Source organism: Oncorhynchus keta, chromosome 30 (genome assembly GCF_023373465.1).
Source record: "Oncorhynchus keta strain PuntledgeMale-10-30-2019 chromosome 30, Oket_V2, whole genome shotgun sequence".
NCBI classification, from domain to species: Eukaryota; Metazoa; Chordata; class Actinopteri; order Salmoniformes; family Salmonidae; genus Oncorhynchus; species Oncorhynchus keta.
Genome location: NC_068450.1, coordinates 32106759 through 32119444, shown reverse-complemented (window position 1 = coordinate 32119444; position 12686 = coordinate 32106759). Strand labels below are relative to the sequence as shown.

General features: G+C 45.8%; 1 protein-coding gene across 1 annotated transcript in view; it reads left to right on the top strand.

Moving 5' to 3' along the window:
• The window catches only part of LOC118372759 (testican-1-like), a 473522-nt gene that overhangs the window by 272027 nt on the left and 188809 nt on the right, over positions 1-12686 (top strand). The gene's annotated exons all lie outside the window — the stretch shown is intronic.

Sequence of the window (12686 nt, the reverse complement as noted above, 5' to 3'; positions counted from 1 at the left end):
CTTTAAGACACTACTCTTTCTCTAAGAGCTGGAGAGAGAGAGAGAGAGAGAGAGAGAGAGAGAGAGAGAGAGAGAGAGAGAGAGAGAGAGAGAGAGAGAGAGAGAGAGAGAGAGAGAGAGAGAGAGAGAGAGAGAGAGAGAGAGAGAGAGAGAGAGAGAGAGAGAGAGAGAGAGAGAGAGAGAGAGAGAGAGAGAGAGAGAGAGAGAGAGAGAGAGAGAGAGAGAGAGAGAGAGAGAGAAAGAGAGAGACAGAGAGAGACAGAGAGAGAGAGAGAGAGAGAGAGAGAGAGAGAGAGAGAGAGAGAGAGAGAGACAGAGAGAGAGAGAGAGAGAGAGAGAGAGAGAGAGAGAGAGAGAGAGAGAGAGAGGGACAGAGAGAGAGAGAGAGAGAGAGAGAGGGACAGAGAGAGAGAGAGAGAGACTAAGAGGAGACAGAGAGAGGGAGAGAGAGAATCAGAGAGAGAGAGAAGAGAGAGAGAGAGAGAGAGAGACCTGAATAGATTGACAGAGAGAGAGAGAGAGAGAGAAGAGAGAGAGAACAGAGAGAGAGAGAGAGAGAGAAAAACACAGAGGGACAGAGAAATAGAAATAAGAGAGAGAACAGAGAGAGAGACAGAGAGAGAGAGAGAGAGAGAGAGAGAGAGAAAACTAGAGAGAGAGAATCAAGAGGAGACAGAGAGAGAGAGAGAGAGACAGAGAGAGAGAGAGAGAGAGAGAGAGAAATGCGGGACAGAGAGAGAGAGAAGAGAGAGAGAGAGAGAGATAATCTAGAGAAGAATTCCAAAACTACTACAGAAGAGAGAGAGAGAGAGAAGAGAGAGAGAGACAGAATAGAGACAGAGAGAGAGAGAGAATGAGAGAGAGAGAGAGAGAGAGGCAGGGAGACAGAGAGAGAGACAGAGAGAGAGAGAGAGAGAGAGAGAGAGAGAGAGAGAGAGTAGAGAGACAAGAGGGGCATAGTTTAAGAGAGAGCTAGAGAGACAGATTAGAGAGAGAGAGAGAGAGAGAGAGAGAGACAGAGATAGATAGAGAAACTACTAACCTCAACATTAAGCCTTCAATCCAAACAAAATTCCATTCCTAAAACCTTGATTTTGGACAGAATTACCTGAATAGATTGTTTCTACCAATGACTATCAAGAAAACACTGTCTGATGGCCTTGAGATAGAAGCTGTTTTTCAGTCTCTCGGTCCCAGCTTTGATGCACCTGTACTGACTTCGCCTTCTGGATGATAGCGGGGTGAATAGGCAGTGGCTCGGGTGGTTGTTGTCCTTGATGATCTTTATGGCCTTCCTGTGACATCGGGTGGTGTAGGTGTACTGGAGGGCAGGTAGTTTGCCCCCGGTGATGCGTTGTGCAGACCTCACTACCCTCTGGAGAGCCTTACGGTTGTGGGCGGAGCAGTTGCCGTACCAGGCGGTGATACAGCCCGACAGGATGCTCTCGATTGTGCATCTGTAGAAGTTTGTGAGTGCTTTTGGTGACAAGCCGAATTTCTTCAGCCTCCTGAGATTCCGCCCAGACCAGCGAGACACCCTCCTAAACCTGCAAAACACCCTCCCGAATTACCTGCACCAAGAGAACCTACACCAAGAGGACCTACACGCAGACCACAGAATCACCCCAACTAGATAAGACCACCCCAAGCAAACCCTGGCCACACCCTATATAGTCCCCCATATCAGACCTATGCCTCTTCTGCCCACCGCATGCCCCAGCCCCTATGGCAAAGACCTCAACATGACAGCAGGACATATGCCCAGGCCGTGAGCAGAGCTACAGGCACAACCCCCACTATTACAACCACCCAAGCCCTGTCCTGTGACCTAAGAGGTATGTATCAGATGCTCAACATGCTCTGCTCACATCTACTGTGATGGTCCGGGCCTAAACCACACAAATATAACACTAGACACTATGGAACACAAAGCTTCTACTATCTCATCCTGGAATATACCAGGCCTGAGGTCATCTGCCTTTGGCCTAAAGAGCAGGAACCCGGACTTCACCAAAGAAATTGTAAATACAGACATTGCCATCCTACAAGAAACATGGTATAGAGGAGACGGACCCACTGGTTGCCCCCTAGGTTACAGAGAGCTGGTAGTCCCATCCACCAAACTACCAGGTGTGAAACAGGGAAAAGACTCAACGGGTATGCTAATGTTGTGTAGAGCAAACCTAACCCACTCTTTTAAATTAGTCAAAAAAGGAACATTTTACATCTGAAAATTATTTCAACAGAGAAACATGTCCTCATGGGTGCTACCTATATCCCCCCAATATAATCCCCATACTTTAACGATGACAGCTTCTCCATCCTGGAGGGAGAAATCAACCATTTCCAGGCTCAGGGACATGTACTAGTCTCTGGTGACCTAAATGCCAGAACTGGACAAGAACCTGCCACCTTCAGCACACAGGGGGACAAACACCTGCCTGGAGGTGACAGCATTCCCTCCCCCATAGGCCCCCCTAGGCACAACTATGACAACATAACTAACAAAAACAGGTCACAACTCCTGCAGCTCTGTCAGACGCTGGGTATGTACATAGTCAATGGTAGGCTTTGATGGGACTCCTATGGTAGGTACACCTATAGCTCATCTCTTGGCAGTAGTACTGTGGACTACTTTATCACTGACCTCAACCCAGAGTCTCTCAGAGCGTTCACAGCCCACTGACACCCTTATCAGATCACAGCCAAATCACACTACTTCAACAGAGCAATACTCATGAGGCATCAAAGCCAAAGGAACTGAGTAATATTAAGAAATATTAAGAAATACTATATAGATGGAAGTAGTGTGAAAATCAACCAAAAAACTATTCGGCAACAAATTCAATCCCTTCTCGACAATTTCCTGGACAAAAGGTTTCACTGTTTCATAGTGAAGGTGTAAACTTGGCAGTAGAAAACCCAAACAGTATATTTGACCTCTCAGCTTCCCAATCAAATCTAAACATTTAAAGCAGACAACATAAGAAAATTAACAACAATGACAAATGGTTTGATGAAGAATGCAAAAACCTAAGAAATAAAATGAGAAACCTATTCAACCGAAAACATAGAGACCCAGAAAATCGCTATGGTGAATCACTAAAACAATACAGAAATACACTACGGAAAAAGAAAAAACAGCGCGTCAGAAATCAGCTCTATGTAATTGAAGAATCCATAGATTTTAACCACTTCTGGTAAAATTGGAAAATTCTAAACAAACAACAACACGAAATGTTATCTATCCAAAATAGAGATGTATGGATAAACCACTTCTCCAATATTTTTGGCTCTATAACAAAGAACAAACAGCAAATACAAATCTTAGAATCAACTATTAAAGACTACGAGATCCCACTGGATTCTGCAATTACATTGAATGAGCTACAGGACAAAACCCTCCAACCCAAAAAGACATGTGGTGTTGATGTTATCCTAAATGAAATAATAAAATATACAGACCACAAATTCCAATTGGCTATACTTAAACTCTTTGACATCATCCTCAGCTCTGGCATCTTCCCAAACATTTGGATCCAAGGACTGATAACCCCAATTCACAAAAGTGGAGACAAATTTGACCCCAATAACTAACGCGGGATATGCGTCAACCGCAACCTTGGGAAAATCCTCTGCATTGTCATTAACAGCAGACTTGTAGTGAGCAAATGTTAAATTGGCTTTTTACCAAATTACCATATGACATACCACGTATTTACTAGAATGCTATTTGGCCCTAAACAGAGAGTACACAGTGGCAGAATACCTGACCACTGTGACTGATCCAAACCTAAGGAAAGTGTTGACTATGTACAGACTCAGTGAGCATAGCCTTGCTATTGAGAAAGGCCACAGTAGGCAGACATGGCTCTCAAGAGAAGACAGGCTATGCAGCTTTATTATTTTGGAACTTTTGTCAGTATAGTGGTGACTGTTAATGTTTATTGTTTATTTCACTTTTGTTTATTATTTACTTCACTTACTTTGGCAATGTTAACATATGTTTCCCATGTCAATAAAGCACTTTAATTGAATTGAATTGAGAGAGAGAGAGAGACTTTTGACTTTTTGTATTTCTTTAATTAAACATTCTCATTTCATTAAAACCTCCCCACTTCCACCCCCCTTAAAATAAAACACCTAAATATATCCTGTACTGCATACATGTACCATACTCACCTTGCACTCTACCACACAATACAAAACAACACCACACATCACAATAACCAAAACCTCATCACTTCTACAACCGTGTATCCAAAACATCTTCCCCAGTTATACAGACAACCCCCCTGACACATCATATCTCCTGAAACATCTCCACACTTTTTATCATTTTATAGAACTCAAATTCCACCCAAAGGTGTGCAGAGACCATCCCATTAAATAATAGTAAAGGGTCTGTTGTCCCCCAACCTTTGACCATGTTCTTCCTTGTTAGCCAAAGAGACAACTTTGCCTGAGCAAACGGAAAATTCAACAACACACATTTCTCCTTATTTGAATACTTGTACCCCATTATAAATATCCTGACAGTAAAACCCAGCCCCAAACTCTCACACAAACATTCCAACAGAGACATTAATGACATTAACCTGGCGCACACAGAAAACACATGAATCACAGTTTCACTCATAACACAGAAATGACTCCCCTGCCCGACTCCCAGTTCAACCCGTGCCAACCAGCTGTTAGTGGCCAGGGCTCCATGTAGAACTCTCCACTGGAGGTTCCCTGACCTCTTTGGTACTGGGGGTTTGTAGAGCCCCCTCCACCTAAAACCCACCATACTCTGTTAGGCTCCCAATGTTTTGTACCTTAATTCAGAAATTGTAGAGGGCTTTACCTCCCACCACTCCAAACTCCCTCAGGCTCGGCGTGTTAAAATCTAACAAGTCCTCCAGACCCCCTTGCCTGTCTCCAGTCTCTGCCGTCACCTGCAGTGGCGGAAACATGGTAGCCCCTCCCCCTTTGGCCGGTCAAACACCCCCCTTACTGGCTCAAACAGTGCCTCCTGGACCTCCTCCAGGAATTTCTCCAGCAGAAGAGACTTTATTCCTGTTTGTTGTGTCAGGACTTCCGGGGTTTTCCACCCGTCCTCTCCCAGCAGTCGCAGGTCACCCAGCCTTTGTAAACCAACCCTCTGCCGTCAGTCGCCTCTGCAGGGTGGCCGACTGATCCGATCTTAAAGGGATGGCTGGGTTGCTGAAGATAGGCTCCTCCCACACCCACATCCCAGGCTCCACACCCCCTTCTCCTATGGGCCTTATCAGCTGCCAGGCCCTCAGCATTGCAGAGTAAAAATCTGAGAGACCTGCTGTACTCAGCCTCTACAGCCTCATGAGGAACATCTGCCGGTCCAACCCTAATCCGCCGGCTCTCCTCAGCAGCGCACGTGCTGGCTCCCTCCAGCCAACATCATCAGCATGGTACAGCAGTCTCTGCACCGCCTTTAGCCTGAAAGCAGCCATCCTGCTCTCCAGTTCCACCAGGCCCTGTCCTCCTTCATGAACGGCCATGTACAACACTGCTACCTTTAGCCAGTGATGGCCCGAGCAGAAGAAGTACACCAGCTTGCATTGCAGGTCTGCGAGCAGACCGGAAGATGCCACCAGGTTGTTATTATTATCAGCTCCCTCGCTCTATATGACACATGGGACAGGAGCCACCTCTACCGGGCCACCACTGCCTGTGACAGCCCCTCCCAGTTCTAATGCCCCGTCTCACCCACACTGGCCTACTGAGCCCCCCTCCCACCTTGACCATACATGACGCCCCAGCATACAACATCTTCACACAGGTCAAAAACCTTTCCCCAAACCCAAACACAGCCATCACATTAAACAGATACTCATGGTCCACTCTATCAAAAGCCTTCTCTTGGTCTAAAGTGACCAGTCCTAAGTTCACATTAGAAACTCTCAACAAGTCCAACATGTCCCTGATTAAGAGCAAGTTGTCCGTGATTGAGCGTCCCGGAACACAATATGCCTGGTCCTTTTGTACTATTGAGTCCAGACGGGATTTCACTCTATTAGCGACCTTGGCAAATATCTTGTAGTCCGCACAGAGCAATGCCACAGACCTCCAGTTCTTAAGTTCACACAAGTCCCCTTTTTTGGGCAGGAGAGTCAGAGCCGCCGACAGTGCCGGAGAGAGCTTAGGGAGTTCTGCAAACAAAACCTGAGCACACATAGAATCACACAGTTCTGCCCTATACAACTCAGTATAAAACTCCACAGTCCACTCCCGCGTCTCCCCCACCATAGAGGTCACCCGCCCATCAGAGGTCACCCGCCCACCCTTGCACTTCACCACTCTGTCTTTCCTAACCAAATAATGAGGAGCTTGGAGCATCCATCTCCTTGAGCATGGACAACCTAGCTCTTGGTTATGTGGTGATCTGAAAAACCCAACGGGAGAATAGTAGCGCCCAGCAGCCTATTGCTCTGATTCCTGGACATGTAAAACCGATCCAGTTGGGCTGTACTCACCCTAGCTCCAAATACCTTCACCCATGTATACTGTCTTGTGTTGGGCTGCACTCACCCTAGCTCCAAATACCTTCACCCATGTATACTGTCTTGTGTTGGGCTGCACTCACCCTAGCTCCAAATACCTTCACCCATGTATACTGTCTTGTGTTGGGCTGCACTCACCCTAGCTCCAAATACCTTCACCCATGTATACTGTCTTGTGTTGGGCTGCACTCACCCTAGCTCCAAATACCTTCACCCATGTATACTGTCTTGTGTTGGGCTGCACTCACCCTAGCTCCAAAGACCTTCACCCATGTATACTGTCTTGTGTTAGGCTGCACTCACCCTAGCTTCAAAGACCTTCACCCATGTATACTGTCTTGTGTTAGGCTGCACTCACCCTAGCTGCAAAGACCTTCACCCATGTATACTGTCTTGTGTTGGGCTGCACTCACCCTAGCTTCAAAGACCTTCACCCATCTATACTGTCTTGTGTTGGGCTGCACTCACACTAGATCCAAAGACCTTCACCCATGTATACTGTCTTGTGTTGGGCTGCACTCACACTAGATCCAAACACCTTCACCCATGTATACTGTCTTGTGTTGGGCTGCACTCACACTAGATCCAAACACCTTCACCCATGTATACTGTCTTGTGTTGGGCTGCACTCACCCTGGCTCCAAAGACCTTCACCCATGTATACTGTCTTGTGTTGGGCTGCACTCACACTAGATCCAAAGACCTTCACCCATGTATACTGTCTTGTGTTGGGCTGCACTCACACTAGATCCAAACACCTTCACCCATGTATACTGTCTTGTGTTGGGCTGCACTCACACTAGATCCAAACACCTTCACCCATGTATACTGTCTTGTGTTGGGCTGCACTCACACTAGATCCAAAGACCTTCACCCATGTATACTGTCTTGTGTTGGGCTGCACTCACACTAGATCCAAACACCTTCACCCATGTATACTGTCTTGTGTTGGGCTGCACTCACCCTGGCTCCAAAGACCTTCACCCATGTATACTGTCTTGTGTTGGGCTGCAAACTAGACCAAAGACCTTCACCCATGTATACTGTCTTGTGTTGGGCTGCACTCACACTAGATCCAAACACCTTCACCCATGTATACTGTCTTGTGTTGGGCTGCACTCACACTAGATCCAAAGACCTTCACCCATGTATACTGTCTTGTGTCAGGATGTCTAGTTCTGCAATCATCCACCAGGTCAAACTGCTAAAGGATGTCCCTTAACATCCCCCACTGAGCCTGAATGAGGAACCTCCCCATTTCTGTCTTTTGTAAAAATCCATTGTGCAGTTCCAGTCCCTGCCGACCACCAGCATCTCCGCAGGCACTATCTGTGAGAGTTCCTGTCTAAGACATCCAAATAGAAGTGCCATCTCTCCCTGTGTTAGGGGCATACACATTTAAAGACAAAACCCCTGTTGTTAATTTCGGCTTTTACTACAAGCAGTCTACCACTACACACCTCCTTTGGGGAGAACATTTTTACAGACAGACCCGGTACAAAAAGGACTGCCACCCCTGCACTAACATTTGTCTCATGTCTCAGTACACTTGCCCCTTTCCACATATTCTTTGACCTCTCTCCCTTTTTTTCCTGTCAGCTCTGGACCCATTGAAAATAAATCCTCCTCATCTTCCTCTTCATCGTCCCCTTCCTCCTCCTCATCTCCATCGCCCATTCTGACCACCTGCCCATTCGAGGCCTCCCCCCAACACCAGGCAACAGTTCTTTAGTGCCTGTGACACACCAGCCTCTCCCTTCCCACCTCCTTTCTTCTCCCCCTTTTTCCTCTTCCGCATGACACAGTCCACCCCCCCCAGTCGCTTCCCCTTCCCCACTATACTCTCCTCATCAACTAGCATAACCTGACTAGACACAGCCTCATCTACACCATCATCCATAACATGACTAGACCCAGCCTCATCTACATCACCATCCATAACATGACTAGACCCAGCCTCATCTACATTTACATTTACATTTAAGTCATTTAGCAGACGCTCTTATCCAGAGCGACTTACATCTACACCATCATCCTTAACATGACTAGACCCAGCCTCATCTACACCACCATCCATAACATAACATGACTAGACCCAGCCTCATCTACACCACCATCCATAACATAACATGACTAGACCCAGCCTCATCTACACCACCATCCATAACATAACATGACTAGTCCCAGTGTCATCTACACCACCATCCATAACATGACTAGACCCAGCCTCATCTACACCACCATCCATAACATAACATGACTAGACCCAGCCTCATCTACACCACCATCCATAACATGACTAGACCCAGCCTCATCTACACCACCATCCATAACATGACTCGACCCAGCCTCATCTACACCATCATCCATAACATGAATAGACCCAGCCTCATCTACACCACCATCCATAACATGACTCGACCCAGCCTCATCTACACCACCATCCATAACATGACTAGACCCAGCCTCATCTACACCATCATCCATAACATGACTAGACCCAGCCTCATCTACACCACCATCCATAACATGACTAGACCCAGCCTCATCTACACCACCATCCATAACATGACTAGACCCAGCCTCATCTACACCATCATCCATAACATGACTAGACCCAGCCTCATCTACACCACCATCCATAACATGACTAGACCCAGCCTCATCTACACCATCATCCATAACATGACTAGACCCAGCCTCATCTACACCACCATCCATAACATGACTAGACCCAGCCTCATCTACACCATCATCCATAACATGACTAGACCCAGCCTCATCTACACCACCATCCATAACATGACTAGACCCAGCCTCATCTACACCACCATCCATAACATGACTCGACCCAGCCTCATCTACACCATCATCCATAACATGAATAGACCCAGCCTCATCTACACCATCATCCATAACATGACTAGACCCAGCCTCATCTACACCACCATCCATAACATGACTAGACCCAGCCTCTGCTGCCTGCATCTCATTGCCCCCTGCACGTTGAGCTCGATTTCCTCCACTGGCGCTTGCACCCTCACCTTGTCTACGGCCTTTATGTGGGCACGCAAATCTCTTATGCCCCAAATACCTACACCCAAAGCACCATAGACTATCTGTCCTGGCAAACCCTGTGTAGAGCCCCTCCCCATGCCTCATTTTAAAATGCACATTTAACTGTTGCTCATTGTTATTCAGAAACATGAAAATAAAAATAGGAAGAAAATAAGTTAGGACAGAGGCCTCCCTTATTTTCTATGGTGTAGGGTCCATGCACTGTTTGTTTTAGCAGTACCCCCAGGAGACGCTGTAGTTATGGCAGGCTTCAAGTGCGTTCCTAAGATTGGAGTTAAGGTGGAGGAGAGAGAGAGAGAGAGAGAGAGAGAGAGAGAGAGAGAGAGAGAGAGAGAGAGAGAGAGAGAGAGAGAGAGAGAGAGAGAGAGAGAGAGAGAGAGAGAGAGAGAGAGAGAGAGAGAGAGAGAGAGAGAGAGAGAGAGAGAGAGAGAGAGAGAGAGCAAAATAGGAGAATTTGATAGTTAAGAGCTGAGAGAAATGTTTTTGCTTTCCCAGTGGGATATGGAGCTGTTTGTTATTTGAGCTCTGACAGGGTTTGATTCCTTCTTTTTTTCACAACCCCACTCAGCTCTGCTACAGACTATATACTACATTGAGTATACAAAACATTAAGAGCATCGGCTCTTTCCATGACACAGACTGACCAGGTGAACCCAAGTGAAAGATATGATCTTTTATTGATGTCCCCTGTTAAATCCACTTCAATCAGTGTAGATGAAGGGGAGGAGACAGGTTAACAACTTGACACAACTGTGGGAAGCATTGGAAACAAACATGGGCCAGCATCCCCGTGGAACGCTTTTGACACCATGCTTGACTAATTGAGGCTGTTCTGAGGGCAAAAGGGGGTGCAGCTCAGTATTGGGAAGGTGTTCCTAATGTTTTGTACCCTCAGCGTATATGTACAGTGTTTGTCTAGACCAGTGGTCACCAACCTTTTCTTAGTCAAGATCACTTTCTGGATCGAAATGCAAGCCGAGATCTACTGCTCAGGTTCTTTTATAAGCATGACTTAAAAAACGTAAGCCTAGGGCCTCCAGAGTGGTGCAGTGGTCTAAAGGCACGGCTACAGGCGTCACTACAGACCTGGGTCCGATTCCGGGCTGTATCACAACCGGCCGTGATTGGGAGTCACATAGGGCAGCTCACAACTGGCCCAGCATGGTCTGGGTTTGGAGACGGTCTGGCTGGGGGGGCTTTACTTGGCTCATCCCGCTCTAGTGACTCCTTGTGGCAGGCCGGGCGCCTGCAGGCTGACCTCAGTCATCAGTTGAACGGTGTTTCCTCCGACACATTGGTGCGGCTAGTTAAGCGGGCGGGTGTTAAGATGCACGGTTTGGAAGGTGTTAAGATGCGCGGTTTGGAAGGTGTTAAGATGCACGGTTTGGAAGGTGTTAAGAAGCGCGGTTTGGAAGGTGTTAAGAAGAGCGGGTCATGTTTCGGAGGACACGTGACTCGACATTTGCCTCCCGATCCCGTTGGGGAGTTGCAGCGCTGAGACAAAACCGAGAAGAAGAAAAAAAACTGCTTCAGCCTATGCAACATTAACCAATTAAAACAGTTCTGTAGCAATGAGGTTTGTGCATTAGGCCATACGCCCAATACAGACTTGCAGACATGTATGGAGAGAGAGAGAGAGAGGAAGACCTAGTGAGCATACTGAAAACGGATCTCCTCAGTATACGAAGGCCTTCAGTACTGGTACTGTGGTGTTGTAGTCATCAGCTAAGCCTTGCCTCACAGATCCAGTCACTGTTACAACAGTCTAGTGGAGGATCATGAGGATCAGCAGACATGATTAGACTGTTAGCATCCCACACCTCAGGGATGCAGAAGGGGAGAAGAAAAGGACATGGTGAGAGAGAGAGAGCGAGAGAGAGAGAGAGAGAGAGAGACAAGGATACACATAATTACAACACTGTATATAGACATAATTTGACATTTCTTTATTCTTTTGGAACTTTTGTGAGTGTAATGCTTAATTAACTTGCTTTGGCAATGTTAACATGTGTTTCCCATGCCAATAAATCCCTTAACTTCTTGCATCGAGCCATCCCGGATCCGGTATCGTGACTACAGCCTCATGCTCATTACCATAACGCAACGTTAACTATTCATGAAAATCGCAAATGAAATTAAATTAATCTATTTGCTCTCAAGTTTTGCCTTTTGTTAACAACACTGTCATCTCAGATTTTCAAAATATGGTTCTCAACCATTGCAAAACAAGCATTTGTGTAACAGTATTGATTGCTAGCGTAGCATTTAGCATAGCATTTAGCGTTAGCATTCAGCAGGCAACATTTTCACAAAAACCAGAAAAGGATTCAAATAAAATCATTTACCTTTGAAGAACTTCAGATGTTTTCAATGAGGAGACTCTCAGTTAGATAGCAAATGTTCCGTTTTTACAAAAAATATGATTTGTGTTGACAAATTGGTCCGTTTTCTGCGTCACGTTTAGCTACGAAAAAAACCTGTATCCAGGATTGTGTAAATCTTTCCGCAAGCTCATTAGCATAACACAACGTTAACTATTCATGAAAATCGCAAATGAAATGAAATTAATCTATTTGCTCTCAAGCTTAGCCTTTTGTTAACAACACTGTCATCTCAGATTTTCAAAATATGCTTTTGAACCATAGCTAAACAAGCATTTGTGTAACAGTATTGCTAGCCTAGCATAGGAGTATGCCTCTCTTTCACCATGCAACATTTTCCACAAAAACCAGAAAAGCATTCAAATAAAATAATTTACCTTTGAAGAACTTCAGATGTTTTCAATGAGGAGACTCTGTTAGATAGCAAATGTTCCGTTTTTACAAAAAATATTATTTGTGTCGACTAATCGCTCCGTTTTGTTCATCGCGTTTGGGTAAGGAAAAAAAAAAAAAAAAGTCATTAAAACGCGAACTTTTTTCAAAATTAACTCCATAATATCGACAGAAACATGGCAAACCGATGTTTAGAATCAATCCTCAAGGTGTTTTTCACATATCTATCGACGATAAAATCCATCATGGCAGTTTACTTTCTCTTCTGAAGAAATGGAACACGCATGGACCTACAGATTACGCAATAATT